Source organism: Pinus tabuliformis, chromosome 3_2 (assembly GCF_031772625.1).
Source record: "Pinus tabuliformis cultivar Carrire ecotype Pingquan chromosome 3_2, CPIR1, whole genome shotgun sequence".
NCBI lineage: Eukaryota > Viridiplantae > Streptophyta > Pinopsida > Pinales > Pinaceae > Pinus > Pinus tabuliformis.
This window is the reverse complement of record NC_142302.1, coordinates 1054606195-1054633267: the sequence shown is the minus strand read 5'-3', so window position 1 is coordinate 1054633267 and position 27073 is coordinate 1054606195.

Sequence of the window (27073 nt, the reverse complement as noted above, 5' to 3'; positions counted from 1 at the left end):
GTTGGGAGGAGCATTGACTCCTCTATGACGTTGTGGCTTAATTGACAAGTGAACAAAATAGGAACATATAAGTATTGTTTAAGATTTTGTTTGCTTTTGATGTAATTATAGAGTAAGGAATTCTAGCTAATTGTCTAGGGAAATGTTGATTTCATTTGTGGGAAAACGTTCTTTAGTCTATTAAAGAACAAAGTTATGAATCTGCTAGTCCTAGGAATGGTTAGATTTATCGAAATTGTCAACAACAAAGTTATTTTAATCGAATTGTTCAATGAGGAGAATTGGAGTTAGCCTTCAGGCCAAGTCAATCAGATTGACAGCTTGGAAACAATCCTTATCACTAAACATATATGTACATCACATATTGCTATATGAGCTCATACTACTTTCTATCCATCATCATCATCATCATAATAATAATAATAATAATAATAAAACTTAAGCTAAGTTGTTGTATTTTGAAGTAAAGGCATGTGATAATGCAGTCTGATTATGTGAAAATATTGGGTTAGCTCCTAGGGACTGGCTTAGTCATCACCAACCTCTCAATCAATCTCGTTCCTCTACAAAGTCTTTGTAGAACAATACATCAATATCACAACCTGTAAATAATCAACCCCAACCATGAAATAAATAAGTCCTCGGAAAAAGGAGAAAAATGTTTTTGGGACATTGTAACTCGAACTAAAAATAAAGAACTCATATATTGACTAATTATTCACGATTGTTCAAGACCCAGAGTAGTGCTTGACCTTGGTGGGTTTCCAAACCATACTACGCTATGTATTGCAATGTATAAACAAACATAAATATAAATATTAGATTTCAATCATTACATAGAAATAATAATAAGAGAGAAGACAACTCCTATATTAAGATTTTAAGAAAATAAAATGTATCCATACAAAGGAGATAAATTATGTAGAAGTTTGTCTATGGTCTAATTCAGAATTATTTTCCGAGGAGTTACAAAAAATCTATACACATTAAACTACGATATTCAGTCGTTAGGGACTGTCACCACAAAATGGGAAACCCTAGGTCACTCGACCCTTGAGAATTAACTTATGACAATGGTACTTAATTACTGTTAATCCATCATTGAAGAGACTGAAATTTCTTATCCTGGAAATTTTGCGTGTAGACTCAAACCCAAACCTAACAATGTAAAAATTATGAGAAGAAATAAAAATAACCTGGCCACTGTAAGTGTGGGCAGTTGCACCTATGAAGTAGAGGAGTGATTAGTCAGCTAACAAGATCTGGAAGACTTCCTTATGCTCAAGCAAACATAAAACCCTACAGCTTGCACTGGGGATTACCTAGAGGAGACAAGCATCAAGAGACGGTAGTTAGGATTGTAAATCATCGAGCCATAAAGAATGTTGTTGCTTATTATAAGAAAGTTCTCACCTTTTTAAAACCATCTATTCCCTATTTGAACCACATTTCAATAAAGAATAAAAAAAATAAAGAGAAAATGAAAAACCTTATTCTAAATTCTAAGAAAAATTAATAATATTACAACTACCAAATGATGCGCTAATATAGGAAATGAATAAATAATTATAGGCGGTAGCCTAGAGAATAATTGTGCCTTCAGAAAGGACTATAAGAGAACAATGGTTTAAATTCGAATAGAGATTGAACTTGGAGATACTAGCCATCTCAAATGGTTTGTTGTCATGCAAAAACCGGGGAAAATTACAAAACAACTCACAGAATAGAAAAAGATTTGGCTCTGACAATATTGAAAACAAAAACCAAGACGGTACCTACCAACAGAAAGCCATCGAGCAAGGGAGACTTTGAAAAGTGTTACCAAAAGGAAACCATAGTCTATTAATTTGCAGAGCTTCTCCTCCATAGTGACACAATCGAATGACCTCCTTGGCACCCAAGGAGGGGAGGGTTACTCTCTAACTGCTCTCAACAATTATGAAGCATCAATTTAACCCTAGTCCATCTTGACTTTTGATTAGGAACGCTATCTGTATCAAGGTCTTTGCGATACAACTATGCATTGAAGAAGTTTCAAGAAAGCTTCGAGCCTAACTTAGGTTAAAGAACAAGGTCTAGGATAAATCCAAGAAAACAATAACCATAGAAAACCTAATGACATGTGACAATGAAATAATAATTCCCCAAAACATTAGGTTAAGTGACTTCAGAACTGTTATAATTGTGACTATTAATAACCTGAGGTTATATGTGAATAACGAAAAATGTATGGATCTAAGGACACCATAATGATTATTATATATATTTTCTTCTCGTTAAACAAATTAAAAAATTGAATATATTTTAAAGATACATTACAAGTGGTATCGGAACCCAAGTCACTGCATTGTGGCCTAATTCGATACATGATACTAATAAAAACTTGGCGTTCTTTGTTTCATAAAGGAGAGAGAGAGAGAGAGAGAAGGAAATTGAGGAGAGTTGATCATAGACTAACTACAACATCAAAAAGAATCCTTATTGGACCCAACTCAATACCATCATACGGACCAAATCCAAAGATGTTGGTTCAACTAGGGGAGGAATCTCAAGCTACAACTATGTTGATGGAAATAGTGCAAAAATTGAAGAAAACAGTGGTTAGGTTAAGAGAAAATAATGAAAAACTGATGAGAGATCAAGAAAGAATTATTAAGAGTCTAACTGATAAGAAGAACTAAGGAATTCTGCTCCAATAACAGATAACGAAAATCAAGAAGAATCCCATCGACAAATGGAAGGCATCCTCTAGATAGAAGTAACACACAAGAATTAAAAGGAAAAGGAGAATCATAATCTAAGAAGTAAGAATCAGGAAATGCTTTTCGAGACAGAATGAAAAAAGGAAAAAGAGAGAAAATTTGGAATTGCAAGGGGCGTTTAAGAACATAAAACCCCCAACCTTTGACAGTGAGTCAGAAGAAGGTGCATGAGCTTGGTTGGTTAACATTAATAAATATTTCATGATTTATGAATATAATGATTATCTGAAATCCTACCTAGAAATTTATAAACTACAAGGAAAGGTGACATTATGGAGGGAGAAAGTTAAGGAATTTCAAGGAGTAGATGAGCAAGGGGTTACTTAGGATGAGCAAGGGGTTTTCTATATGATAAGGCAAGGGAGTTCCATGACATCTATTTGGGACAATTTACCATGGACAAATTTGTGGCCAAGTTTATGTCCTTATTAATATATGTCCCTTATATATGCGAAAAAAAAATCTGAAAGTGCATATATTTATAAGCAGTCTACCTATGTTTATGAAAGAGCGGTTAAAATTCAATAATCCTAAGACAATGGATGAAGTGGTACGCAAGGCGTGAATTTTTTATCAACAGATGAAGCATAAAGGAGACAATGCGAAAAGATGGATAGATTGGAAGGGGCAAAGAATTGTTCGATAGTTAAAGGTGTAAAAATTGTAAGCTGCAAAAACTCTTATAAAAATCAACAAGATAAAATATTGGGAAAGAACTAGCAATGATTTAAGCTGCAAAATGAAGTAAAATATACAAAACAACCAGTTAAGTCTAACTTTGATCAATCCACAAGACACACATTTCCGTACTGAGGATGTGGAGAACCTAATTACATTTAAAAATGTCCCAATTAGAGAAGGATAGAATAGGTTGCACATGTTCAAGAGGCATCCATGGTAGGGGAGATAGGAAGAAGCCTAACAAAATTAGCGTTACATTGAAAGAGTGTCAAGTAAAGTACTAGTTGTCTATGGTAGAATTTAAAGGTAAAATCTTGAACCAAGTTGTGTCTATTTTAGTTGACCCAAGGGCTAGCCTAAGTTATATAAGCCCCAAAATAATATAATGGTGTCGCTTGCCATCAATCAAACTTAAAATCCCATGGTTGGTATAGCTAGCCACTGGATCCAAAAGAAGGGTGATAACTAGAATACATAATCCTCCTATTATAATTGTGTATTAGATAACAACATCAAATTTGTATATTTTTCCCTTAGGGTCGTATGATATTTTATTCAGTATGGACTGGCTTGAGAGGCATTGGTCACTGGTAAATTGCAAGGCCAAAACTATTAGTTTTCTTGATGAGAAGGGTGTTAGAAAAAAATCCATGGGATTAGAAGATCCTTGAAGCTAAGACCAATTACTGCATCTAAATTAGGAAAATTCATTAGAAAACGGTGCCAAATCTATGTTGTACAGGTGGGGTATGCTAATTCCAAGAAAAATATTGACACTATAGAAAATTTACCCATTGTGCAAGACTTTGATGATGTGTTTCCTGAGGAGATTCCCAGATTACCCCCAAAGTGGGATATAGATTTTACTATTAAATCGATTTCAAGATTTTCCCCATTATCTAGGACCCCCTACCATATAAGCATACCATAATTAACTTAACTAAAAATACAACTATAGGAATAGTTGGATAAGAAGTACATCCACCCAGGTGTATGCCTTTGGGGGGCTCTTGTACTTTTATGTCAAAATTAAATATGGTACCTTACATCTACACATTAATTATAGACAACTGAATAAATAAATGGTTAAGAATAAATACCCACTACCTCAAATAGATGATCCATTTGATCAGGTGAAAAGGGCTACTATGTTCTCAAAAATTGATTTACGCTTCGGGTATCACCAAATTCGAATTAAGAGGATATTTTTAAAACTATTTTTCGAACACGTTATGGAAACTACGAGTTCGACATTCTATAGTTTGGGCTTACAAATGCCCGAACAACATTTGTGTCTCATGAATAACATTTTTCATCAATTTATTGACAAGTTTGTATTAATTTTTATTGATGATATCCTTATTTATTCTAAAAATATGGAGTAACATAAGATGCATCTGTAAATTGTATTTTAAAAGTCTACAATACAACCATCTGTATGCTAAGTATAACAAATATGAATTTTATAAAGATCAAATTCAAATTTTAGGCCATGTTATCACCCAGAATGGAATAGTTATGGATCTTGAAAAGATAAAAACCATTAGATCTTTTACTGGCCTAGCTAGAACTATCGTCATTTCATTGAAGTATTTTTCGGAGTAGCCTACCCGATTAATTATTTACAAAAGAAGGGGAAAGAATTTCAATGGACGGTTGAATGTCAAAATAGCTTCGAATAGTTGAAGCATTTGATTACCACAACTGCAATACTAAGGATCGCAGAACCTAAGAAGGAATTTTTGGTATGTACCAACGCTTGTAAGTGAGGGGTATGGGGAGTATTGATGTAGGGGCGCAGAGTAATATCCTATGAGACCCAAAAGTTGAAAGAACATCAACAAATATACTCAACCTACAATTTAGAGTATACGGCATTGATTCATGCTTTAAAAGTGTGGTGACAGTGTCTACTTGGGAAGAAATTCATCCTAATGACTGACCAGAGTAGCTTGACGAATTATTTTAAACAACCCACGCTAAATGCATGGTAGGCATGATGGGATGCCTTCTTAAGAAAATTTTAATTTGATATTAAACATTTAAAGGGAAGAGAGAATCGAGTGGCTGATGCCTTAAGCAAAAAATTACATTTTTTATTTGAAATATCATTCAGCCAAGTTAAAACTAAATTTATAGAACAAATTAAAGATGTTGGTCTGAAGGATCCAGAATATCAATTTTTGTGGCAACAAACCAAAATATAGAACAACAAGGAGAAACAACTAGGATTTGATGTTAATGAAGAAAAATATTGATTTAATGGAGCAAGCTTTACGTCCCTAACCATCAAGGCTTAAAATAATTAATTCTAGATGAATATCATAAAATACCTTATGTTGCTCATCCTAGTTATAAAAAACTAACAGTTTCCTTAAGGAAAGATTTTTTCTAGCCTGACATGAAAAGAGAAAGAATTGAATATCTGGCTAAGTGCCTAGAATGTCAACAAGTAAAGGTTGAACATCAACATCCATCCAGATTGATTCATCCATTACCCATCCATTAATGGAAATGGGAAATTATCACTCTTGATTTTATTACTAGGCTTCCTAAATCCAAGAGGCAGAATTATTCTATAGTGGTGGTAGTAGACAAATTAAGTAAGACTACACATTTTATTCTAGTGTAATCCACTTACAAAATAATTTAGATTGTGGATGTTTTCAGAAGAGAAGTTTTCAAATTGCATGGTATTCCTAGAGTAGTTATATCTGATAGGGACTTGAAATTTAATTTTGAAAAGCAAAGATGAGAAACAATAAACTAATAATTAATTTATTACATGGGTTTATTATTTACTTTTCAAATTTATTATTACTTATTAAGCAACCCTATATATTAAACAAACTCATCTTAACTATCAATTGCACCTTATGTTGCAAAGGAAAAGTCATAAGGCAATAGCATAGAGCACTAATTAATGCTTCTTTGAGAATTGTTGAAAGGAAAAAATATATCAAGAAAGGAAATGACTGTGTTACAATGAAATCTTACTACAATAATGCTTCCTTGAGCCTTACAAATCACAAGGCATATGTTGAAGTTAAATACCTTTTGTGATTATGCCAACATGAATTCCTAATAAATAAAGAAATAGATTGTGATTTGTTACCTTCAAAATCACAGGTTTTTTTGGTACAATTCCTCCATATTTCTTCTTCATCACTTCTTATTGAGTCACCTCTGTATTATTTCCTTCATGATCCTTGAAACTATTCAAAAGATCACATTGTTCTTTACCACTGATCTCCTTGGTGTCTTCCATGTTCTTGTTTTTTTAGTATAGCTGATATGAAAATTATGTAGAAAGAATATGGAGGTTGCAGGATTTTTGTTGGGAGTACAATGTTTTTGGACACGTGTTATTATTTTTGAAACCATTATTTGGAAGCTGATTTTTTGAAAGAATGTTCAAATTATCAATTTCAATTTAATAAGCTTATCATTTTAAGAATGTGAAAAATCATTCTAATAATCATATCATGATTTTTGTTTTAGCTTTAAATTTGCAAATGAAATGCATGCATGAAAATAGTTACATATTATTGTCATGCATGGAATTAGATTGAGTCATCCAAGCACTACAATTCCGTTGAAGTTTCTAGCGTGAGCATAGGTAGAGACAAGAGAGTAACGGAACTTGCAACACTCTATCACTACGACTCAATTAGTGTTTATTTGGACATAATAGTAGGTATTAATTGTAGATAACAGGAAGCTAAGGTAGAGTTAATTTGGGTGAAAAAAAATTAACTCAAAATATGACTCGGAATAACCTTTTGCTGTAACATTTTCCAATAGCGTCATCAACCTTTTAGGAGTTGGATCCTTTGTTGGCCCAAGGCTTCGAGACTCGCAAGGTTTTGAGAAAGCTTAAAGTGACTTGCTCGTAAGTAATGCATGTCACATATTTGTATTATGTATTCAAACGGAGAATAACAGTTTGAGGGGAAGAAAGAAAAGATTTTATAGTTGCATTGTTTAATAAGGAGGACAAGGAAGGAATACATTGGGATTGGTTTTCGATTCGAAGAGAATTATCCCACCCATCCATCAAGGCAAATCTCTCTACTCATCCCAAGGCACCATTGAAAAGCCTCGAGAACACCATACTTGGCCCACAAACACAACCGCAACATATAGTCCAACAATTAAATCTAGGCCCATCTAGGTAGTGAGGAAGAGACGTAGTAAAAGAGAATCCTATCCACAACAAGAAATGAAAAAACAAATGGGAATTTATTTCTATACTCTCGGGGTGATAGGTGGACCTTATTCTTGTTATACTCTCTAAGGGATAGGTGGACCTTATTCTACCAAAAGGGTAGCTTATGCTACAAGTGCTAAAGACACCAAACATCTAAGTTTTGCACCTCTAAGTTTCCATGGTCTGCTATAGAAGGAAATATGGAAACTTGTTGTAAAAACCATTGTTTTCTGTCCGATAGGCTTATGGCGCAATGGTGCCTGTGCTTTGTTAAATTGGTATAGGTGTTGGCTTTCCCACGCTGGATGGACTCAGCCGTTGGACTTCACCATTGGACTTCACCAGCGAGTGATTTGATCATAATTTAAAAGTATTGAAAAAAACAGAATATATACTGCTTTTAATGTATATTAAATTTATTTATTATTTGAGCATTTTGTAATATTTATAAAAGCACAGTTTGATTGTTGATGTGAGCAGAAATACAACTTTTCGGTAAACATGGAACCATTTTTCACGTGTTTTACAAATCATCATTTATGATTTCACCGGAAATAGGTTTGGCTTTGGAAGTCTGTCAGATGTTATTTCTGCCAGTGTATAATAGTTTCACTCCTATTTGATAGATACAGTAATGCGTAGAAGAGCCGAGTATCTACAATTCCTATTTGGCCACACTAGAAAGTAGAATTTTTCATGGGAGATAAGTCTCCCCCATGAAGTGATCCCAATGGGCCTCAGTCCAATGGTTGTTTTTCTAGAATTGAGATCTAGACTTATCTCCTTAGGTCGTGGACCTTTGAGAACCAAGCATAAGCTCTAGGTTCATGACATTGCAGGTAGATGCAAGAGTTTCAAGTTGACTAGATTTGATGCTCCAGAGTAGATCGTGGCAGCATTCCATTTGTGGTTGAGCAGCAAGGAATTCATCATTTTCCTGCCCCAATAGAGACGTCGAATATATCTCTATGTACTCCCCATTAAAGTTACCATTTCCTAAATCTTGTAACATCTCTTTTACACTGTCCTGGTCATTAGATCTACTGCTTGAACCATAATGATTTCCAATCAATGCACTTTCCTGTTCCTTATGCTTAGGTTTTTCTTGCTTGAATCCCTTGAATCTGCCTCTGCCTCTACCCTTCATTTCTTTGTGTTGCTCGCAGCCAGCCATCCCTTTCATCAGCAACATAAATCTAGGATTTGGGGACACTAAATTGCCTTTCATAGAAGTAAGGAATGGTCCATGCAGGATTTTGTCTACCACCGCCTAGCATTTTGTCCAGTTCTTGGAAAGAAAAAGGTTGAGTGATCCATATATCAGATTAACCATCCTGTAGCAAGAATTAGATAAAAGAGACTTGAATATATCTCCACCACCCACCACTCAAACTACTTTTGTGGATTGTCACATCTATTTCTCTTTGATTTATGAATGAATGAGAGGGAACTCATTCGAACAAAGAGGTATAATGAATAAAATTTAAAAAGTAAACATTGTTTTTCAATATAACGATGTTTCTTGATACTTGTCATTTGTTATATCCTTAATAAATTGGTGAGAGTTATAAAAAATGTGACACAAAAATATACCCACGTTATATAATGTCGGGATTCAATTGAACATAATCATTTTGACATGCCCATGGTCTGCTATGCATTTTGGAAATTCAAGAGATTCATATGAAATGAAGAGATGGAAAATAAATTGGTTGATGTATCATTATATGCAAAACATAAATACACAATCTAGAGCTACAGGTGAAACCCGCGTTAAAAAGGTTTTGTAAACATAGTTGTATGCAATCTGGCATTGCAAACCAGGTCCTAGTTTAAATGGAATTGTCAATCTCAAGCCACTATACCTCTATGACCTCAAACTCCATGTTAGACAGGGATTTTTGGATCTAGTGTATTCAAATCAAGGAAAAAATACCCAAGTTTACATTAAGATAAATTCGTGCAAACGTTACTTTTCTAGGCCTCAATTGCTCGGGGGCCTTGGTTATGAGATTCATTAAACCAACGCATCCATAAAACTTGGTTAAGAAAATAGTGGCATTCTCTTGCGACTTTGTTGTCCTTATCTAGTGAAGGCAAGGTCGAAGAACACAGAATTCGCTGCAACCCTTTCGCAAGACTCGACAACCATTGCAACTAATCCTCATTATTATATGAATATGTGACAAAGGAAAGTATAGACAATAGTACCAGATATATTATACATTCAAATTTCAATCACTTTCTCATAACATGGAGAAAGCATTAACAAATGAAAAGAAATATGAATATTGACTTGCACATATACGAGAAGGCATAATCGAGAGTATGTGGATCTCTGAATAAACTAAGAGTCATGCAAGTTTTCTTATTTAATGCACTGGGGTTTCAATTTTCAACTGCGTGATTGACGGGTTCGTGGGTCTAAGAAACACTCAATTTCCACGATGTTGTTCGACCCAAAAAAGGACATTCATATGCATATCGGTGGATGTCACTGCTCCTGGGGCATGTTCCCATGTTATGGCAAGGAAAATAGTTTGATGGTCCCACCTTTGCACCTAATTTGTCGCATTTCTTTTCCCTTGCTTAAGGAAAACAGTTTGATGGTCCCACCTTCACGCCTAATTTGTCGCATTTCTTTTCCATTTCTTAAGGAAAACAATTTGATGGTCCCACCTTCACGCCTAATTTGTCGCATTTCTTTTCCATTGCTTTTCCCCAAGTGTCTTTCTCATTGTTTTGTTTGTTTTGTAACTCCATAACTATACTTCGAATGGTTTATTTATTTGGTGTTTTTTGTTTGGTTTAGTTTTATGTTATTTTATAATAAATATTATTGTATATTATGAGTGGTTATTTTGGAATTATCAATAATTATTAATTATTAGGTTCATGGTAGTAATTTAAATTTTATTAACACTCTTTAAGTAATGTAAACAGTAATGTAAATGAACTAAACGTTAAAATTTATTTTGAGAAAACAAGTATGTTGTTTTTTTCCATTTAATTAAATTGATTAATTAAAAAATGTCATATTAATATGTGCCATATGAATATGAGTTATGGATTTTTGGGCATGTGGTATTAGTAAACCATGGTATTGACACATAGTATTGCAACACAATCTATTTACATGTTAAGGTTATCATTTCATATGATACTTATTTGTACAATATTTTTTAATTAATCAATTTAATTAAAAATTTCAAAAGGAACATAACTATTTTTTAGAATCTCAATTTTTTATTAATGAATATTAGTAACAATATTATGCTAAATCCATACCATCCACCTAGTAATTATTAATGATTAAATTAAAGAGAAGCTTCATTTCAAAATAAACATGAGTATAGATGATGTAACCATTTCTATTGAGAGAAAGATTAATCTTCCCATAGAAATAACTATTTTATTTTAAAATTTAATAGATATTATATTGGATTTTTTTCCTCATTAGTTTGATTCATGGATTTTTTATTTTTTTTAAGAATTTGTAAAGAGCGTAGATGTAAATTCTAAACCAACTTGAACATTCCAGAAAAATTTTAAAGATGAATTGATTTATATATTTCAAAATATGTTTAAATAAAATAAAAAATTGGCTCAAATACACACATTCATAACTCAACTAACTTGAAAACTTTCCAGAAAATTTACAAAGATAAATTGATTTATATATTTCAAAATATATTTAAATAAGAAAAAATTAGAAATCTCCTGTGATGACCCCATGCTATGTAAATGTGAAAATTACTGTGGTAAAAGACAGTAAGACAGTTGTTGTTATGCTTTGTAAACAAACTGTGACAAACTATTTTATTTAAAAGTAATTTGAATATTTTTCTTGAAATGCTGGCAGCCTCTAGGAGGTGAATTTAAAAGAAAGTGATCAGTTATAATAACTGATGGAAACTACCCTCCCAGAAACAGGAAAAGTCCTGGCTGTAGGGAGGAGGTTCTGTGCTGTGGGGACAGACAGAAGAGATTTTCCTGAGGGAAAGACTGAAAGAAAAAAAGAACAGACATCTGGTTAAGTCTGGTAAGGACCAGATAACCAGGCACAATAGTGCACAGATCTTGTTGAGGGCTGTAGGCCTGCAAGATGGCTCGGGGGAAGATCTCCATTGGATGAAGGAATCTCGCGGATGGGTGGAAGAGCAGACTTGAAGAACAGGTGACTTGCTCGAGTACCTATTGACTCTCGTGAACCAGGTATGGTTTCAAACCAGAGACCTTGGTAGTTAAAGAGTAGTTATAGTAAATACAGTAGTTAACCAGACCTGTGCTACATCTTTTAAGAGACTGTCATGGTGTTGACATACTATTAAAGAGAAGGTTACATTCGGGACTGAGTATTAGACAATATCTCAGTATTTATATACTGTCATGAGCAGGACTAAATTCGGAATAGAATGTTAGACAATGATATAGTGTCTGTATGAATACCAATGTGTAAGACTTAGTGAGAATACTAGTCGACTTTAAGATTCAAGACCAAATCTGCTATGGAAATGTTACACTGTTAACTGCAGTAAAATGAAAACCTGTTTGGCGGAAAAAGTATTATGCCTTAAAACAGTCACAGAACAGAGGAATGTTTCTGAAGAAAACGCATAACCAAACAGACTTTTAAGACGTACAGAGATATGTCCATAAAAGAAAGCTTAACGAGATAATTTATTAGTCGAACTTTACATAGACTCTACAGTTAACAAATGAGTCGGAAACCTCAGTGCCGTGGAGGAAAACACTATAATATGGTGGGCTCAAACCCCTGTGCTGGAAAGACAGGAAACCCTTCGTGGAGTATAGGTTAACTGTAAAAGTATTAGATTCAGCAGACAAATCTAAATATAAACCAGCAGACAAATCTAGATATAAAAACTATTATGCAGGCTATCTGGAGGTACGCATATCATATACAAAGATCTTTGAGTCACAATGAGGAAATAAACCGAACTCAGAACAAGAACCTGTGTGTGTCAAATTATAACTTCCGAAACTCTAATGAGTGAGTGCTTCCGCGTTCGTAAGATCAGCGCTGCACCGTAATGTTATTTAATCTTGTAAAAGCTGTATTAAGGCAATGAAACACATGAACATTGACATAAAAAGGCACAAGACTGCCTTACAGCCGAATAAACTTGATGAACCAGCCGTCACTATGGACGAGCAACTATTATAAAAGCTATAAAAGAAGGGTTTGAAATACCATTAGGCGAAATACGTCTGTAACTAAACATGCACGGCAAGCAAATTGCTAAGCATACAAACTTGGGAATTTTTCACCATCCGTTAACTATAAACCATAACTGAGAAACGGCAAAGTATAATGTCCAGATATGATAAGCATAAAATATTGACAATATCATAACCCTGAAGAGTAAACCGTATAGCTGCAAGGATATTAACCACAATCTCAAATAAAGTAGGGTCTGGAATGACAGCCCGAACAAACATTACTGTTACAATCTAAACTAAATATTGCACAACATAATTTGTGGATTTAAGTCTGAATAGGACTCAAAAGCTATACATTAAAACTCTGAAAGATAAATCTATCCTGAAGCTCCGCCGAGTACAAACACTCACCAGGCCGGAGGTGCTATCAACCAAACGTTAAAGTAAAAGAAACGTAACTGAGAGGGTTTCCGGTTGGGAGAGTTCCTCATCAAATGATAACCCGGAAAACCCAAGTGAAATGGCGGGCTACATGGAAAGGAAAACAACATAAATAACCATACCAAAAGCGCAGGCTTGTGTATGAGCATGAGAATCTACGGGAGGAGACGAGAACTTACCTTTTCCGCTGAAGAGAGCTGAGTAACAAAGGTGAGTCACCTCAAGTGCATCGAAGCCGCAGTTGCATAAACCACCTACACGCTAACACAGAAGAAAGGATCAACTCAGAGCGCTATGTCGCAGCATAAACCGTAACCCAACAATCAATATAACTGGTATCAAATGTAATTACCTGTGGAAGTTGTGTCTGGTGCCTTCGGGCTCAGGAGTTGCAGGTCGAAACTGCAGAGACGGGCCTCGAGCCTGTATGGAAACTCCCGGGCAGTGCGGAGTGAAGTGTGTAGCAAGTGAACGCCAAGGCTTCACTGAGGGTTTAAGTATCAACCCAAAACCTCGCAAACCATCCTGACCCTCCATCCGCCAGCCTAAATCAGGACCGTCCACACACGGCGGGAAAACGAGTTGATAAGGCCGAGGACGCCGGGTTCGAGGTGTCACATGGTCTGGTGGACGGACCTTGCCACCTGTGTTGATATGCATTAAGTCTCGGTAGGAGCTGGCACCGGAAGTGACTGTAGCCGGACCGTCAAAACCCGCGCCATTCAATGCCACAGTACCCTGGGGTGGGTAAAGGTTAGTGCGGTGGAAAGACCGTGGGTCATAACATCATACCACTCAACGTAAACTTTGGTAAACCCCGTGTAATAAGCTGTAGGGTTTTTCAACAAAGTTACAGTTGTTTAATCATGTTAAATGCAAGGTTGGAGGGCTGGCTATGTGATAGACAAGCAGCCATGCTCTATGAACCATTGTTAATGAGGTTATGTTATTGTATGTAGTGTATACATGTATATATAAAAAAAAAAAATATTGTGATATTTATGCTATGAGATTAAGGTCGTGACAAATTGGTATCAGAGCCCAGTTTCAACATTGTGGCCTTAAGTAGAACATGTTTCATTGTGTAGAAGGGCACACCATGCAAACAAATGCAAATTAATAATGTATTTAACTGTTATTCTGTTTATTTGGGGTGAAATACATATTTACATCAGCTAACAGTTAAGCCAGAAAAGAGACAAAATGCAGGGAACTGGCAGTAACCCTCAAGAGAACCCAGAACTGTGGGTACAATTGGGTGCAGAAACACGAAGCACAAACCTTGCAATCCTGGAAACTATTCAGGAATTGAAAAATGAGATGGCACGGTTGCGAGAAGATAACGCGCGGTTGACAGTTGAACAAGAAAGAATTCTGAAGAGTTTGTCGGACAGGCAAAATCCACCTCTATCCAACCCCAGTGCGGAACAGCAGAGGATGACAGAAGAACAGAATTATCGGATGGAACCTGAACTTTCAGAAGACAAAGAGGACCATTCTGATAATGTACCAGAACAGCAAACTTCAAAACGACAGAAAATGGAGCTGCAGGGAGAGTTTCGCAAAATTAAACCCCCGCATTTTGATGGCGAGCAGGAGGAAGCAGCTGAAGCTTGGTTAATAAACATGAATAAATATTTTCAGTTGTACGAGTATGATCATAATTTGAAAGCAAGACTGGCTATCTTCCAGTTACAAGGTAAGGCAACCTTGTGGTGGGAGGAAATCAAGATTGTCAAGGGGGTAAGCGAGCGGACCATTACCTGGGAGAAATTTCAGAAATACTTCAAAGAAAGGTACTTAACTGAGCGCTTTTACGATGAAAAAGCGAGAGAGTTTCATGATTTAAGACTGGGGCAGCAGACGATGGACGAGTTCATTAATCGCTTTACGTCTCTGCTACGTTATGTACCTTATATCAAAGAGGAGAAAGCCAAAGTCCAAAGGTTTGTGAGCAGCTTACCTTCATATATAAGAGAGAGGATTGAGTTTGACAATCCTAGGACCATGGATGAGGCTATTCGTAAAGCAAGGATCTGCTACCAGCAGAATAAACAGAAGGGAGACCCTTCAAATAAAAGATGGAATGATAAGAAGAACAGTCGGGTGGTTGGAAGCAGCAAGGGAGGTCGCAGCAACGGAAGTAAGGGAGCTGGTAAAGGACTGAACAGTAGATCTGTAACAAGAAGTGCGCCCCGAGCTAGGCCAGCAAGTGAAAACAGAGTAAGTGAGCAGCCTGTTAGGCCAGAAGGTGAAGGAATGACCAGACCGCCAGTTCAATGCTGGGGTTGTGGAGGACCTCACTATGTGAAGAACTGCCCGCAGCGGAAGGGGACAGACCAGATATCCCAAATTCATGAAGCATCCACTGTTGGGGACGTGGCACGTAGTGTACCCAGAATAAATGCAGCTTTGGAGGACCGGCAAGCAGAGTATCAGCCATCTATGGTTGAATTTGAAGGTAAAATTTCAAACTTTTCTATAGCTGTTCTTATTGATCCAGGAGCTACTTTAAGTTATGTTAGCCCAAAGATAGTAGAACAGTGTAAATTATAATCTGAGAAATTTAAAAATCCATGGCTGGTCCAATTAGCTACAGGAGCCAAGAGAAGGGTATTGGCCAAGATAAATAATTGTTCCTTAACCATAGCAGGACAGCCAATAGTGGCAGATTTAAATATACTGCCCTTGGGTTCATATGACATCCTGATTGGGATGGATTGGTTGGAGAAGCACTGGTCCCTGGTGAATTGTAAGACGAAGACTATTTACTATAAGGATGACCACGGTGAACAACAGGAATTACAAGGAATTAAACACCCTATGCAATTTCGACCCATTACAGCATCCCAGTTAGCTAAGTGCATCAAGAAGAGATGTCAGATTTACGCTATTCAGGTGGGATATGCAAATCAGAAGGATAAAACTGCTATGCTGGAAAATATACCAGTGGTACAAGAATTTGTAGATGTCTTTCCCGAGGAAGTACCGGGTTTACCACCTAAAAGAGATGTGGACTTCACCATTGAATTGATTCCGGGAGCAGCACCTGTGTCACGGGCACCATACCGAATGAGTGTACCAGAACTAACGGAATTGAAAATGCAATTGCAGGAGCTGTTAGATAAGAACTACATCCGCCCCAGTGTATCACCCTGGGGAGCCCCAGTGCTATTTGTCAAGAAGAAAGATGGAACCTTTCGGATGTGCATTGATTATCGTCAGCTGAATAAGCTTACGATTAAAAACAAATATCCTTTACCTCGGATCGACGAACTTTTTGATCAAGTGAAGGGGGCAACAGTATTCTCTAAGATCGATCTGCGATCTGGTTATCATCAGATCAGAATTAAAGAGGAGGATATCGCTAAGACAGCTTTCAGAACGCGGTATGGGCATTATGAATTCGTGGTGCTACCTTTTGGTCTGACCAATGCACCTGCTACCTTCATGTGTTTGATGAACAGTGTGTTTCACAGGTTCTTAGACAAGTTTGTGTTGATATTTATAGATGACATTCTGATTTACTCCCGATCAAGAAAAGAGCATGAAGAACACCTTAGATTGGTGTTGCAAACTCTGCGAGAGCATCAATTATATGCAAAGTTTAGTAAGTGTGATTTCTTCAAGGAGGAAATACAATACTTAGGCCATGTGATCACAAAGGAAGGAATTGCAGTAGACCCGGAGAAAATCAGAACTATAATGGAGTGGCCCATACCGAAGGACGTGGCAGATATTAGGTCCTTTATGGGGTTAGCGGGTTATTATAGAAGATTTGTCGAAGGCTTTTCTAGGGTAGCATACCCTATCACCTCCTTACAAAAGAAGGGAAAAGTATTTAAGTGGACATCGGAATGTCAGAAGAGCTTTGAACAGCTCAAGCATTTACTCACCACCGCGCCTATATTGAGTATAGCCGATCCTAACAAGGATTACGTGGTCTGCACTGACGCAAGTAAAGAAGGCGTGGGAGGAGTGTTGATGCAAGAAGGAAGAGTCATTGCATACGAGTCAAGAAAACTGAAGGAGCATGAGCAGAAATACTCTGCTTACGATTTAGAGTTGGCAGCTGTTATCCATGCACTGAAAATGTGGCGACACTACCTGTTGGGGAGAAAATTTCTGTTGTTAACAGACCACCACAGCTTGACAAACTATTTCAGTCAACCCACCTTAAATTCGAGACAAGCTCGTTGGGCTGATTTCTTAAGCGGGTTTGATTTTGAAATCAAGCATTTAAAAGGGAAAGAGAATCGAGTAGCCGATGCGTTGAGTCGGAAGGTACAATGCTTGTGCAAAATTTCAGTTAGTAAATGGCAGAGTACCCTGCTGGAAAGGATAAAAATAGCAGCTGATCGAGATGTTGTTTACCAGCAAATCAAACAGCAAGTACAGCAACTTTCTGGTAAGGAAATACAGCAAGGGTATGAGCTAAATGATGCCAGATTGTTGTGTTTTCATAAAAGGCTGTATGTACCCAATGAAGATGGTCTTAGGAAGCTGATTCTAGATGAATTTCATTCCAGCCATTACACCGGACATCCAGGGTATCAGAAAATGGTTACTGCTCTTCGAAAAGAATATTACTGGCCAAAAATGAAGAAGCAGGTAGCCGAGTATTTAGCACGATGTCTAGAATGTCAGCAGATTAAAGCAGAACATTTGCATCCAGCAGGACTGTTACAACCCCTACCCATTCCGGAATGGAAATGGGAGATTATTTCCATGGATTTCATAACCAGACTGCCTCGCACAAAGAAAAATAACGACTCCATTATGGTGGTGGTGGATAAGTTAAGTAAGGCAGCACACTTCATACCTGTGCAATCAACATATAAAGCTATGCAAATTGCTCACATTTTCATGCAAAATGTGTTCAAACTGCATGGACTTCCGAAGGTAATCATTTCTGATCACGATGTTAAGTTCACATCAACCTTCTGGAGAACATTGTTTACTGAGCTGGGAACACAACTGAACTTTAGCACAGCATACCATCCCCAGACCGACGGCCAAACGGAAAGGGTGAACCAGATAGTGGAGGACATGCTGAGAGCATGTGTTATGATGAAACCAACTCAATGGGAGGAATACCTCCACCTGGTCGAGTTTGCATATAACAATGGGTATCATTCTTCAACGCAGTTGAGTCCTTTTGAGGTGTTGTATGGGCGGAAGTGCCGCACACCCTCAAGTTGGAGTGGACCTGAGGATAGGTTACGAATTGGTCCTGACATGCTCAAGGAAATGGAAGATACGGTAAAGAAAGTGCGTTCTAACTTAAAAGCCGCTCAGGATAGACAAAAAAGTTTCGCTGACCAGAAGAGAAGGTTCAAGGAATTCCAGGTTGGGGACCATGTGTTTGTTAGAATCCAACCCAGAAGGAGTACTTTGCAGTGGAGCGGATGTGCCAAACTTGCTCCACGCTATTTTGGACCCTTTCAAATCCTGGCAAGAGTAGGGCCAGTAGCTTATCAACTTGCACTACCAAGCCATATTAGAATCCACAATGTTTTTCACGTGTCCGTATTGAAACAATACGTTTACGATCCTAAACATGTGATTCAATGGCAAAATGTTCGGGTAAGAACTAATCTGATCATGTTAGATAAGCTTTATTTTTAAACAAGAAAATAATTAATCTGTTGCTGATTGCAGGTCGAGCCGGAAGGCGAGGTTCTGGTCGAACCACTGACCATTCTCGACCGGAGAGAAGTGCAGCTGCGGAAACGGGTTATTTCCCAAGCTAAGGTGCAATGGCAACATTATGGACCTGAAGAGGCCACTTGGGAGGATGAAGAACTCCTTAGAGAGGCTTACCCGAATTTGTTTAAGGGAAGCAGACATCGGGACGATGTCCAATCACAGGGGGGGGAGATGTGATGACCCCATGCTATGTAAATGTGAAAATTACTGTGGTAAAAGACAGTAAGACAGTTGTTGTTATGCTTTGTAAACAAACTGTGACAAACTATTTTATTTAAAAGTAATTTGAATATTTTTCTTGAAATGCTGGTAGCCTCTAGGAGGTGAATTTAAAAGAAAGTGATCAGTTATAATAACTGATGGAAGCTACCCTCCCAGAAACAGGAAAAGTCGTGGCTGTAGGGAGGAGGTTCTGTGCTGTGGGGACAGACAGAAGAGATTTTCCTGAGGGAAAGACTGAAAGAAAAAAAGAACAAACATCTAGTTAAGTCTGGTAAGGACCAGATAACCAGGCACAATAGTGCACAGATCTTGTTGAGGGCTGTAGGCCTGCAAGATGGCTCGGGGGGAGATCTCCATTGGATGAAGGAATCTCGCGGATGGGTGGAAGAGCAGACTTGAAGCACAGGTGACTTGCTCGAGTACCTATTGACTCTGGTGAACCAGGTATGGTTTCAAACCAGAGACCTTGGTAGTTAAAGAGTAGTTACAGTAAATACAGTAGTTAACCAGACCTGTGCTACATCTTTTAAGAGACTGTCATGGTGTTGACATACTATTAAAGAGAAGGTTACATTCGGGACTGAGTATTAGACAATATCTCAGTATTTATATACTGTCATGAGCAGGACTAAATTCTAAATAGAATGTTAGACAATGATATAGTGTCTGTATGAATACCAATGTGTAAGACTTAGTGAGAATACTAGTCGACTTTAAGATTCAAGACCAAATCTGCTATGGAAAGGTTACACTGTTAACTGCAGTAAAATGAAAACCTGTTTGGCGGAAAAAGTATTATGCCTTAAAACAGTCACAGAACAGAGGAATGTTGCTGAAGAAAATGCATAACCAAACAGACTTTTAAGACGTACAGAGATATGTCCATAAAAGAAAGCTTAACGAGATAATTTATTAGTCGAACTTTACATAGACTCTACAGTTAACAAATGAGTCGGAAACCTCAGTGCCGTGGAGGAAAACACTATAATATGGTGGGCTCAAACCCCTGTGCTGGAAAGACAAGAAACCCTTCGTGGAGTATAGGTTAACTGTAAAAGTATTAGATTCAGCAGACAAATCTAAATATAAACCAGCAGACAAATCTAGATATAAAAACTATTATGCAGGCTATCTGGAGGTATGCATATCATATACAAAGATCTCTGAGTCACAATGAGGAAATAAACCGAACTCAGAACAAGAACCTGTGTGTGTCAAATTATAACTTCTGAAACTCTAATGAGTGAGTGCTTCCGCGTTCGTAAGATCAGCACTACACCGTAATGTTATTTAATCTTGTAAAAGTTGTATTAAGGCAATGAAACACATGAACATTGACATAAAAAGGCACAAGACTGCCTTACAGCCGAATAAACTTGATGAACCAGCCGTCGCTGAGGACGAGCGACTATTATAAAAGCTATAAAAGAAGGGTTTGAAATACCATTAGGCGAAATACGTCTGTAACTAAACATGCACGGCAAGCAAATTGCTAAGCATACAAACTTGGGAATTTTTCACCATCCGTTAACTATAAACCATAACTGAGAAACGGCAAAGTATAATGTCCAGATATGATAAGCATAAAATATTGACAATATCATAACCCTGAAGAGTAAACCGTATAGCTGCAAGGATATTAACCACAATCTCAAATAAAGTAGGGTCTGGAATGACAGCCCGAACAAACATTACTGTTACAATCTAAACTAAATATCGCACAGCAGAATCTGTGGATTTAAGTCTGAATAGGACTCAAAAGCTATACATTAAAACTCTGAAAGATAAATCTATCCTGAAGCTCCGCCGAGTACAAACACTCACCAGGCCGGAGGTGCTATCAACCAAACGTTAAAGTAAAAGAAACGTAACTGAGAGGGTTTCCGGTTGGGAGAGTTCCTCATCAAATGATAGCCCGGAAAACCCAAGTGAAATGGCGGGCTGCATGGAAAGGAAAACAACATAAATAACCATACCAAAAGCGCAGGCTTGTGTATGAGCATGAGAATCTACGGGAGGAGACGAGAACTTACCTTTGCCGCTGAAGAGAGCTGAGTAACAAAGGTGAGTCACCTCAAGTCCATCGAAGCCGCAGTTGCATAAACCACCTGCACGCTAACACAGAAGAAAGGATTAACTCAGAGCGCTATGTCGCAGCATAAACCGTAACCCAACAATCAATATAACTGGTATCAAATGTAATTACCTGTGGAAGTTGTGTCTGGTGCCTTCGGGCTCAGGAGTTGCAGGTCGAAACTGCAGAGACGGGCCTCGAGCCTGTATGGAAACTCCCGGGCAGTGCGGAGTGAAGTGTGTAGCAAGTGAACGCCAAGGCTTCACTGAGGGTTTAAGTATCAACCCAAAACCTCGCAAACCATCCTGACCCTCCATCCGCCAGCCTAAATCAGGACCGTCCACACACGGCGGGAAAACGAGTTGATAAGGCCGAGGACGCCGGGTTCGAGGTGTCACATGGTCTGGTGGACGGACCTTGCCACCTGTGTTGATATGCATTAAGTCTCGGTAGGAGCTGGCACCGGAAGTGACTGTAGCCGGACCGTCAAAACCCGCGCCATTCAATGCCACAGTACCCTGGGGTGGGTAAAGGTTAGTGCGGTGGAAAGACCGTGGGTCATAACATCATACCACTCAACGTAAACTTTGGTAAACCCCGTGTAATAAGCTGTAGGGTTTTTCAATAAAGTTACAGTTGTTTAATAATGTTAAATGCAAGGTTGGAGGGCTGGCTATGTGATAGACAAGCAGCCACGCTCTATGAACCATTGTTAATGAGGTTATGTTATTGTATGTAGGGTATACATGTATATATAAAAAAAAAAAAATTATTATGATATTTATGCTATGAGATTAAGGACGTGACATCTCCTCTTAAAAATATATAAAAATAAAAAGAGGAGAAAAGAAAACTAAAAAATTAAACTAATGGATATTGGATTTTTTTTCCTTATTGGTTTGATTCATGCATATTTATTTTTATTTTTTTAATTTAAAATTTGAATAGAATTTTTAAAGATGGTAAATGTAAATTCTAAACTAACTTGAACTTTTCAGAAATTTTTTAAAGATAGAATTGATTTATATATTTCAAAATATATTTAAATAAGAAAAAAACTAGTTGAAAGGCACACATTCATAAAGATCACATAATAAAAAAATTAACTTGTTGCACCTGGTTTTTACAACGACTTTAAAGAATCAAAATAACAACTTAATGATCGTAAGAAAGCTTTTAAAAGTAGCAGAATTTGGAAGATGTTTTCATCATATTATTCTATATAATCAGAAGAAGAAGTTGTATCATCTTCTTCATCGTCGTCTGGAATCCATGAAGAATCGAGGCATCTCTTGCACTTATCCCATCGATAAGCTATTCTAAATTCAGTGGCTTGTCCAGAAGATTTGTTCAAACCCAAAAGCTGCTTTAAAAGGCTCTGCTCATGGGCATATTCAAAGCATATTGGTAGAGTTTCTATTATTGAAAAAAGACATACAATCAAGAATGTTAATATTGAATGACAAACATTCAAGTCATGAAACCAAAACACAAAATTTAAATATGCATATGAAAATTTTCAAAGCATGCATGTAACCAGACTGAGTTTTGATCTTTTTAATTCCATAACAAGAAATCCACGTGAATAAAAAGAATCATGTCAAACTTGTGATAATTATAAACGTTACAGCTTGGAAAATAAAAAAGATACATTTACATAACAATAAGACACATATATACTCATATTTCTGAAATTTGGTAAACCTTATTTCCATTTTGAAACATTTTATGTTTCCATAATCAAGATAACTCATATATCAGTCCTTGCAGAATCGAGCAATTACATCAACAACTATCTCGAGTCTTCAATCCAGCACAAAACATTTGAATTTCTAAAAGCAAAACGTTGGTCAAAAAAAGCCCTACCACGCCTTGAGAAATAACAAAACCTAACAAGGTTATTTGATCTGGGGTAGTGAATATTTTTCAGCTTCTGAAGAATAAAGTGCAAGAATGCTTCCGAGGTAGTTTGAAAACTTAGTTATAATAAGATTTTTAATTCAATTATAAAAAAAGTTATAATAAAATTTGTAATCCAATAATTATAAACATTTTAATTATCTAACATCAGATTAACTAGAGCATTAAAAAAGAAAAAACCCTAAAAGAGTTCTCTTCCCATAGGAAAAGCCTTACGGCATAAATATACGCTAAAACAAATTCATCTTAAATGTTAGCTATCAGGTCACGGTTTTGTTGCTCAAGATTCTACTAAAGGTAAGGCAAGGCTATCTCGCTCATGCTTATGAAAACTTAAAGTAGCTTTGGCTAAACCATAAGCAGCGGAGCTTTAAAAACACATTTAAAACAACTCTGTATAATATATAGGCTTTGCCTTACTAATTACACCATTCGTTTTTAAATTCTACATATGTTATTAGTCCCTGCCTCCGGCATAGCAGGGATTATAGAATTTGATTGGTCGTTGACTTCCTATTAAATCGCTTTGACCAAATAATATTTCCGGTACATTTTAGGTTTAAACCAATGTTTTAAATAAAATATTCTGCTCAACAAACTTTTATCCAATGTTTTTGTTTTGACCTCTTATCGCTAGCTCAACTGTATATTTTTCTCAAAACTTAGGAGAAAGAGTTTGGGGCTCGCATGTGTACTTTTTTAAAAACTTAGGATAGGCAGTTTGGCAGGCTCGATGCATAGATTGCATGCAGTCCAGGTGTCTAGGTGTCTGTGCTCTCAGTCGGCTTCTTCTCGCCATTTATCACTTCACAACAACTTCAGTCACCGTGCCTCGTCTTCATTCATCTTCATGCACAACAATGTGTTCAGTCCTCATGCCCCTCTTCATCTCCTTGAAAACACATTGATCTTCAAACGGGTGGTCTGCTGATGCTAGTTCTTTAACTAGTGCCTGCTATTCTAAGTAGGCGGCAAAGTTCACATCTAAAGCCTGCTATTGCAAGCACCAGACAAAGTTCGGGTCTAAAGCCTGGTATTCCAAGCACCAGGCAAAGTTTAGGTCTAAAGCATGTTATTCTGATTCTTCCAACTGCATCAAAAAGGAGAAAAACATGTGGGTAAGCTTATGCTTTAATATTCATGACCATCCCTAAATTTCTGAGCTTTATTATTCAATGCAACTATACATTTTTTTTAGTAAATTTTTTAATGTTTCTCCATAAATTTCTAAATGTTTTTATGCATTTTCTGGCATTTTCTCCCTTAAGTTCTGCATAAATTGAAACAAAAGATTTATTCAACTAGGTATGTGTTTCTTTTCCAAAATAAAGTGGCTTCTCAACAAAACATATACAAATATGAAAATTATTTGATACAACATTTCTTGTTTCAGTGAATAAGCTAGAATCTCTATCAATATACATAATTTGGATAAGAGTCCTATACCAGACTTTTAGACTAACATGGATGAATGAAGTCATTGTAATTTTTGTTGGCTATCATCTAATGAATTCACAGGGAACCCCACAACGGAAGCATCATCTTTGGACTAGAAGATTTGAACATTCCAAGATTTCGGGCCTTCAAAATGTGTGTTGGGCGGTAGGAGACCTGGTAAATCATAGAGCTTTAGGAGGAGGCTCGGATAAGCCTACTTTGTCTAACGCTGAATAAATTTCGTCAGGACATCGTAGGTAGAAAGTAAGTGAACAGAAAGCATAATTATAACATCAAGACCAGAACCATGCATTGTAAGCCTTACAGAACCAAAACTCTCTGACTCTATTAAACTATTAAAATCCTCACAGAGCCGCATGGCCATTATCAACTAAAAGAAAATTAAAATCCTAACTGGTGCATTCATCACTGTAGCCTCGAATTCGAGCGCTGAGAAAAAACATCAGTGCAGAGAATACAAAATAACAGTGTACATGTGTTAAACGCCGTAAGAGGCAAAGCCCTCCAAATTATCAAAGGAGGAAAAGAACATCAAATATATTTAAAAGAGGCTATTGCCCTTAAACAAATATAGTCTGTCGAGGCCTTTAAACTGTAGCACAAGCTAGGCTGTTGAAACAACATAAATAATAACTCTTATACGAGTTTGAACAAATACATAGACTACCCAGAACCCAAAATGCACCTGTGACATCGCCTGGGAGCGCCAACGGAGATTGAAACCAAATGAGTAGCAAGCCGAGTATCAAGGCATGCCAGGGCAACCAGAATTCCCATGGAATTAGCTAGAGTTGACAACATAAGAGGCTGGTAAGGCCAAAACAATGAAAACAAATACGTCGAAGATCTTACCCTGAAGCAAAACCCTAATGGTTTGAGCCTGCGTGCGAAGGAGGAAGGTCGACGGACTGTAACCTGTCAACAATAGAAAGAAAAACAATACAAAAATAAAAAATAACTAAGGAAAAAAGGCTTTGGTTTTTGTGTATCCCTTAAAATTTTGGTGCAGGCATCATTAGCAAAAAATAGAAACCAAAGACAAGGACTAAATTGTATGAAGTTAACACTTTCAGCTGCAGAACGAAGATCTGAGAGAAAAAAACTTAAAAAAACTTATTCATAGTCAGAAACATCGCCATGGTTAAAGCAAAGGAAGTTGATGTTGAGGGCCTGAGGAGTCGATCTATGATGTATCAGTTCAGTTGTATCCATAATGCAGACAGTTGGAGTTGCATGCACTGCCCCACATGGTTTTCCATTTATTATATTTCTTACTTTATTTTTTATTAATATTATTTTCCAATTTTGAATGAGCCTTGGTGAGTTGATTATGAATTCATTCATTTAATTTAATAATGGCTAATTATTTAAAATAAAAAACTTTGTTGTTTGTCCAAATGCGAGTTGATTATGAATTCATTCATTTCATTTAATAATAGCTAATTCTTAAAAATAAAAAACTTTGTTGTTTGTCCAGATGCGACTATTTCAGCTTGAACCTTGCTCATGCTTCATTGTTACACTCTGGGCCAGGTGAGGTAGTTGTTTCCTTTGTACACTAGGTATCGTGAAAGATTCTCTGAGTAACCTACGTCAAGCAACCTTATACAAAAATGGGAAGCAAATCAGAGCAATAATAACACAATAGACATAAAATTTGTCGCCGCTCACCTGAGGGATGGTCTCCTAGTGTTGAAAATCCCTTGGAAAAGTGCAGAGCCAAAGTAGCAGCTCAACAACTGACAATAGCCAACAATGGTGAAAATTGGAAGGGTTACAAGCACTCCATTACCGAAACATACAGTGCAAATGAAGTGCAGAAGGCAGGGTTGGATCAAGTGGTTACCGGAAAGGAACCCTAGGACAAATATGACTGTATTTCTCGGGTAACAAATCAATGCTTGAAAGAAGGCTAGATGTAACAAATCTACACTTGAAAGGAGGCTCGATGGCGATGAGATATTCCAAAGCCTGGGGCTGGATGGCCATCCGTCATTAAACATAGCTTGGTTAATGTGCTCTGAATTTCTTGCATTTTTCTGTCATGATTTTATGTGCTGCATTTTTCTCATTATTTTTTGCATTTCCATGATTCAAAATCAAATAAATCCAAGAAATTTATATGATAAAGTTCCTCATATCTTTCATCTCGTCACTTGCATGAAGTGCAAAAATATTCTGCGTTCATAACTTAATTGTGTTGAGTTTCTGTCATTTGAGGAAATAATCGAATATATTTTTGTGATAAAGCTCTAGCATTTCTCTCATTCCAGGGGCTGCAGTGGTTTTGTCAGGTTTACCCTATTGCAAGTTCCTATACGCCTTCCTTTATGAAGGTTTAACAACCCAGCAAGGTTTGACAACCCAACAAATATGACTGTAAATCTTTAGCTAAATGTTCCTTCACCATGG